This window comes from Passer domesticus, chromosome 5 (assembly GCF_036417665.1).
Source record: "Passer domesticus isolate bPasDom1 chromosome 5, bPasDom1.hap1, whole genome shotgun sequence".
NCBI lineage: Eukaryota > Metazoa > Chordata > Aves > Passeriformes > Passeridae > Passer > Passer domesticus.
In genome coordinates this window covers 2,949,756-2,957,243 of record NC_087478.1, presented here as the reverse complement: position 1 = coordinate 2,957,243, position 7,488 = coordinate 2,949,756, and the positions used below count along the sequence as shown (strand labels likewise).

Sequence of the window (7,488 nt, the reverse complement as noted above, 5' to 3'; positions counted from 1 at the left end):
GAAGGGAGACGGGAGCTGGGGCTCCAAAAATCCCCATCAGAGATGCTTTACACACTCCCTGAGCTGGGCTGCAAGAAGGAGGTGGAAACCCCTGTAAAATTCACCCCCAGCCCCGCTGCTGAGCAGACCGGGGAAGGGGAAGCTCTGGGATCTGTGAGGCGTCGGAGCATCCCGAAAAACCCCGGCTGCAGGAGCGGGGCTTTATCCCCATCCCTCCCACCCCGGGGCATTTTTCTGACCCCTTTCCCGAGGGCAGGACCAGCCGGGCGGGGAGAACGGGCAGTGGAGTGTGGCATGATTTTCCAGTCCTGCAGCGGGGCTGATTTTCTCGGGAGGGCAGAACAGAATATCTGTGCAATCTGAAAAACCCCGCAGCGTGGCTGTACGTGCGAACACCCCCGCAGCAGCGCCGTGAAAAAGGAAGGAAAAACCATCAAATAACCCCAAAGACAAAAAAAAAAAAAAAATCCCACCCGACAACCTGAGGAGCAAAGGAGGGAAAGTTGTGCGTGTCCCTGCGCACACCAGTTGATTTTACATCCCGCCTCGTGCCTTCGCCGCCTTTTTGTGATATATTTCATTTATTTTCTGCAACAGGGAATAAACAGGTAATGCCGGAGCCCGGCGAAGCGGAGGGGGCGGGCGGGCTGAAGGATGCGCCGCATTTTTTTGCTTCCCCTCTTTCCCCCATCTCCTTCCCCCACCTCCCTCCCTGGAAGTTTCTTGGCGACGCGAAACGAGGAGGAAAAGCGAAATAAAAGGTTGTGGGGAGGGCAAGCCGGGCGGCAGCGCTCCGGTGTTGAAGCCTTGTATTTGATGGTATTTGACGGTGTTTTGTGATTTCAAGGCGCGGGCGGCCAGCCCGGGATGCCGCTGCGCGCTGCCCCGCGCATCGCGGAGCGCTGAACCGCGGCATCGCTTCCACGCGTGGATTCCATCCCTGCCCAAATCCCCGGCTCGAAGCGCGGAGGCACCGCGGGCGCGGAGCACCCGGGGCGGTGTGGGCTGGGATGCGCGCGTGATTATTTTGACGGATTATTTATATATATATATATTTTTTTTTTAAAAACCCTTGCCTTGAAACTGCTGAAAAAAAGGTCAGCGAAGGAGTTGGCTGCTAAATATTAAAAGGAGAGAAAAAAAAAAAAAGACGCAAGAAAGAAAGAGGGAAAAAAAAGCCCTAAAAAGAGCGGCAGGCATGCGCACTGCGCGGATGCCATATTGGAATGAGTCTGCCGCGGGTGCGGGCGCAGGCACGGCCGGGCTCCGCTCCGCGCAGCACCGCGCACCGCTCCGCGGGGCAAAAAAAGGGGAAAACACCCCCAAATAAGCCAAACTCGCACAGGTAAGGCACCGCGCCCGGCAGCCACCCCTCCCAAGCCCTCCCGGCTGGCATTCCCCTTTATTTTATTTATCGGGTTTGGCAGCGCTTGGGTGGAGAGAGTCGCTTTCCCCTTTCTAAGATGTATTAAAAATTCTTTATAAAATATTTTTTTTAAGCGTTGGAGATGGGTGTGGATGTTTCCCCCCCCCCGTTTTCCGAGGGTAGCCCGCGGTGGAGTTGTTGGAAGTGTTGGCGTGCCGGGGCTGAGCCCCCGGCCGGGACCGGCGCTCGCAGCGCGGCTGCCGCTGCCCGGCTGCGCCCCGCGGCCCGGGGGGCTCCGCGCTGCCGCTCGGGGCTCGCTTGTTACCTCCACAGATCGCGGTTTAGATGCTCTCATTTTCCCCTTCCCTTTCTTCCCCTCCCTCCTCCCTTTCCCCCTTCTCTTTTTTATTTATTTTTTTTTTTTTGCTTTTTCCCCCTTCATTTTTTCTTTTTTTTTTTTTTTTTTTTTTTTTCTGTTATTCCCTTTCCCCACCTATCTTCTCCTTATTTTTTGAATTTTTTTTTTAAGTTATACCGATCGTTTTTCTGCTTTCCTGCCAAACGCGCGTGCGACCTCCTTTCAGAATTGCGAGGCTGATGCACATCTCTCGGAAAGAGTTATTTTGGGTGTGCGGATGGGTTTCTTCTGAAATCTGCAGGGGGAAAGGAGGGGGGGGTAAAAAAGCTGCTGCAGGAGACGAGAGGGAGGGGGAAAAAAAAGAAAAGAAAAGAGAAGAAAGCAATCAGCTGTGCCAAAATGTGCAGCCCTGATCTAGACATATCTTCCCGTAGCGCTCCCGAACTGCGGTAAATGAATATTTATAAAGCTTGTTCAACATGGCGGGTTAAGGTGTCTTCAAAAACTGCAAATAAACATTTGGAGAGGGGGGGAAAAGAGGGAAGGCGGGGTGCCACGCGTTTGCTCCAACTCTCTTTTGTTGCTCGGAGAGGTGCACTGGTGAATTCGGTGCGGAGGGATGAGGATGGGATCCGCAATTCGGGGTCCTCCTCCGCAGGTCCCGGCGGTGGGAAAAGTACCGGGGCATTTGTGTGTGCTGGGAAAAGGGATGTGTGGAGTTGGAACCGCGGCCGATTTGCCTTTGAATGCCAAAATCGCAGGCGTGCCATGAGAGGGAAAAAAATAAAAAAATAAAATAATGCGCCGGGAGACGGAGCGCTGATTTATTTTGCATTAGCTGTAGACATGTCGTGGGATGAGATGTCCTGTTGGAGCTGTCAAACCTTCCTGGGCGCAGACAGCTAGGGATGTCTGGGGTGGTTTTTGTTTTTTTTTTTTTTTTCGCTTTTAGCATGTTTTTGTTTAGCAAAAAGCGCTCTGGGTTTGCTCCACGCGGAAATTCGGGCAGTGCGAGCTGCATCTCCTGCAGAGAGAGCCTGGAAACGCCGCGGGGACGGAGCGAATCGCAGCTCTTGCACAGCGAGAGAAGGAGTTTGCAGAGAGTTCTCCGTCCCTTCAAACCCCAGCAGTTCTCCGCGAGTTGCTTGCAATACGTTGTTTTGTTTTTTTTTTCCCAAATGTATTTTCCAGGGGAGTGGAGGAGCGAGGCTGCCTCGGAGGCAGGGAAAACTTCCCTGATACCGTGCAGGGAGCACTTGGGTGCTGCTGCTGTTCCACTGTGGTTGTGAGATGTTAACTTTGGAGCATCTGTGTTCTCAAGCGTGGGAAGCAATGGGATGCTCCAGCACCGCGGGCTGTCAGTGCCTGGGTGTGGATGGAGGAGCCAGGGAGAATCCAGGAGTGGCTGAAGAGCATCTCTGTTGCTCAATTTCCCTGTGCCTCTTGGAGATGCTGCCCAGCACCTCGCTGTGGTTTTGTTTAGCAGGGCTGGTTGGCGATGCTGTTTGCACACATTGTCGTGCAGGGTGAGATTTCCCATCCCAAAAGGGCTCTGATCCATCAAGCCCCCCGTTTCCCCCCACTTTCTCCAGCCGCTGCCAGGACCAAGCTGGCTCAGGGATCCAGCAAACTCACATCGCAGGGTATGGTGGTGGAGGAGAAGATGGGGATGAAATTGTGACTTCTTATCAAAATAGCAGAAAATGGCATTAATTACAAGCAGAGAGGCTTAGAAGGCAGTTATCAAACTGTGGTGGGATTTGGATGGCAAAACCCAAGAGCTGCAGTGGGATTTTCTGTGGGGTGGGAAGGGATGGAGCCATTGCAGAAGGGGAAGGTGTTTTCCCTCTCTGCCTCCCATACATCTCCCCATCCCCAACTTTATTGTCCCTTGGACAGGACAGCTTCTAAAATCAGTTTGTGCCCCTGTGTGATGGGGATGTGGAGATGGAAAAGATTTGGAAAGGTCTGTGGAGATCCCTCTGAACCTGGGGTAAACCTTCCCCAAGGAGTTTCTTCTTCTTACACAGAAAAGGGTACTGGCCAGGATTTAGTGGAATTTGTTTTCCCTCTGTAGAAGCCTTTAGGTAAAAACAGATTTTATTTCATTTGTTGCTGGCAAAGTAAGAGCAGGTGAGGCAGGTTCTTTCTTTGGGGTTGGGACTGTTGTGTGGGTGAGCAGGGATGCAAGTGGCTTTTTCCCTCTTTTTTTTTTTTTGTCCCCTCTCTCCAACAGATTATTTATGAAAGGGAAGAAAATATCCTCACAAGTCTAATAACTTCAATGCTTATAAAGGATTAGGTCCTAATAACTCCTGCGATAAGATGGAGGCTCGGTGTAATCTGTTAACTAAGTGAAAATCTAAAAACCATTTAAATAAATGCAGCAAAGAGCAGTTGGGAGATTGGTACCTCGTACACAGCAAGGGAATACCTTTGTAATGATTTTTAAGGGGTGCACAGGGTAGTGGGACAGTAAATACATTATAAGCAAGGCAGTATAGTTTCAGTTCTATATTGAGAAAACGTTTGCAAATATTCAGCAGATGTTACATGTGGCAGAGGTGGAGAGTGTGTTTTGCACAGATGTAAGAACATCTGCAGAAGACAGTATACAGTTATATAGCTGTGATTATGAGTGATAATTGAGTGGCTGGACAGGCAGTTGATGTTTTAATGAAGCATTTATTAAAACTTTATGGAAGTGTTACTAGAAATAGGGTAAACACCACAACTGCCAACACTTTAAACTGGGGATGCTTTTCCCCCTACTCCTGGCTCGTGCTGTGCTGAGCTGGTGCATTTTGGGTCACTGTTTCTGGCCTTTCAGAGCCATGGGATGCTGCTCTGAGATGAGTGGGGGGTGTGATGCTAACCTTGCTGAAGGACAGGACATGGTAGAGAAGGTGCCACCTTGTTTTTCCAGCAGATATTGGGGAGAAATTCTTGGCTGGGAGGGTGGGGAGGCCCTGGCACAGGGTGCCCAGAGAAGCTGTGGCTGTCCCTGGATCCCTGGAAGTGTCCAAGGCTGGGTTGGAAGGGGCTCTGAGCCACCTGGGATAGTGGAAGGTGTCCCTGCCCATGGCAGGGGGCTGGAATGGGATGATCTTTAAGTTCTCTTCCAGCTCAAACCATTCTGTGTTTTTGTGAGTTTTCAAGGGCATTTCACTGGTTAAATTCACGTTGGTGTGGGGTAAGCAGAGGCAGGGAGAGCACCTGAGGAGGTTTACAAGGATGGTGGTGGTTGAAGGAGGTGGCTTGTCCTTGACTGTGTCCAAGTCATAAAACAAAGGAGTTGTGAAAAACTCCAGAACTTTTGACAGATAGGCAAAACTTGAAGCAGAGGAGCCAGAGGTGTGTTCATGAGAATTCACAAAAACAATAATATGGTGACCACAGGGTCCATGCTTTAGATGACCTGAAGGTGTCAGAAGTATTTTATTACTATGAGTATTGATGCAGAGTCTGTCAGCTGATGCAGCAGGGTCCTCAGTGCTGAAAATGAAATGCTGTTGATAATAGTGATTCCACCTGCAAATGTGAGTTTGTTCTGCCATTGTAACATTTTGGGATTAGAGTAGTTGATGGTACCTTGTCCATACTTAAAACTCATAATTTGAAACTGTTGATCTTTGCATGGCAAACCCCGATGAAACCTGTCAAATCCATCATATGGGGTTTTTTTTTGCCAAAAGATTTATCTTTCCTTTATTTTCTGTGTCTTGGGATATGACTCCTGCAGTCGTTAAAAATGTTTGAGTTGCAAAATAAGGAAATACAGAAATAAGAGCGAAGACTTCTCCACTGACATTTAAAAAACTCCTGAAAAAGTTTATTTTGAGATTGGCCTTTTGTAAGACCTCAACAAAGCATTCTTGTGAAGGCTGATTTGGAAAATGTGTTCACAGTTACTCCCATTTCTATGAATCAGAAGTGTTGATCTAAAATAAAATAGTAATAAAAAGAAAGAAGAAAAAAGCCTAAAACCAAGCAGCTCTTGACAGCTGACCCAGGGATCAGTTCTGAGTAGGTGTGAGGCTTAAAAAAATTATGTGCAGAATCCTTGCTATTTTTACTCCCAATTCCTGCTTTCATGACTAATACTCTTAGCATCACTGGGTGGCTTGTGCAAAAGAGTCATCTTTTCTTGGGTAAAGTTCTGAGACTCAATTTGAATAAAAGTTAATTAGAAAATCTTGCATTTATTTCCTTGGCAAGGAAGTGGAATTCCCTCCTAAAATCCAGGAGGTGACATTATGCCTGCCCTTGCTGTGTAGGAGATCAGACAGGACAGCCTCAGGCTGAGGATCTTTAAAGGGTCATAAGTCCTTTGTGGAGACTTTTGGGTAAAAAGCCATAACTCTCCTAGGTGCATCAAAAATACATCTTTAAAGAAAGTTCAGGAAAAAGCAAAAATTAACTCGTTCTTGGAAGGTGTTTTGGGTGCTCAGTGCAGGTGTAAGATCAGGCTCCAGGGTGCTTTGTTGGGATGGTGGTGAGGCATAATTACACCTGGATGTTTTGCAGCAGTTCTTGTGTTCACACAAAAGGGAATCCAGTTTGTTTGACCTTGGAGAAATGGGGTGGAATTAGCCCCGTAAATGTGACTTGTAGGACTCCAGGAGTTAAAATGTCTTGCACAGTTTGGTTCTGGATAGACCTTGGCAGGGCTCTGCTGGCTGCCCTCACATGTGCTTGGCGAAGGGAAAGTTCCTTCTCTCCCTGCTGCTGTGCTCTGGGGTGGCTGGAGATGCTTGTGAGGGCTTGATCTTTTTTAAATTTGTCTTTTTTTGGCAAATCCTGCCAGTCAGTGAAGCTGCTTCTGGATGTGAAACACAGACAGGGATGTAAGCGTGTGTAGGACTAAGCCCAAGTGCTGATCAGCTGTGCTGTTTAAATGAACCAAACTGCCAAGATCTAAAATGTCATTTTTTTCCTAAAAAGTGTTGGAATCAGATGGCAGATGTTTCCTGGATTCTGGTTTGCATCTTTTTTTTTTTTTTTTTTTCTTTTTTGAGAATGACTCTTGACTGCTGCAAAGGCGTAGAAGGCAGAACTGATTGCCCTGGACAATGGGAGTTTGGTTGATGAGGGACTTCTGAATTGGGCTCTAAATTAAGTCTGTGAAAACAGTGTTTTGTGTTTCCTGCTGGGTGACTTCTGTCTCTGGGCTGATTGGTCCCACTCAGGGGGTCTGACTGATTAATTTGGTCCATGTGGCTGCTGTTCCGAGGTGATAAGCATCACATGGTGGGGGTTGGAACTCCATGATCTTTAAGGCCCTTTCCAGCCCATTCCACTGTGTTCTGTGATTTTGCCTGACTAGATGAGGTGTCTCAGGATGATCAAGCAGCTCTGTGTCTCCAAGTTACCCAGCTCAAAGGTTTCCTGGTTTCAGCTCCATTTCAAGCACAGAGGTGGGAGAGGAGAGAGTGTTGCACATGGTTGTTGCTGTGCTTCTTCCTTGCAGTCCTTTTTCCTGTTAAAAAGGGCATCAAGGACATTGTCCCAATCTTCTTCATGGCCCTGGTTCAGCTTTAGAAAATGCCCAGATTTAAATATGCCATGTTTCCAAGTAGTTGGTGTATGTTGGGTGCTTAGCACAGGTAGAGGTGCTTTACCAAAGGAAACATCGTGGAAATTGCCTGTTGAGTCATGAAGGAGCTGCAGGCACCTGTTAGGTGACAGAACAGCTGGAAACAGGAAAGATTAGAGTGTGCTGACCTCCCTCTCCTTGGCAGACATGCTTTGTGGGGTGCTGAAG

The 7,488-nt window shown here is 48.3% G+C and overlaps 1 protein-coding gene across 3 annotated transcripts in view; it reads left to right on the top strand.

The window, feature by feature from the left end:
- The first annotated feature begins 421 nt into the window (after positions 1–421).
- Positions 422–7,488, top strand: part of SFMBT2 (Scm like with four mbt domains 2) — a 108,082-nt gene continuing 101,015 nt past the window's right edge. The window contains exon 1 of one of the 3 annotated variants that reach the window (XM_064421713.1): positions 422–608. The gene's annotated coding sequence lies outside the window, so the exon portion shown is untranslated. Of the gene's footprint in view, positions 609–1,197; positions 1,346–7,488 lie in introns of those variants that run through there. The other 2 variants (XM_064421712.1, XM_064421714.1) reach the window with 2 other exon arrangements.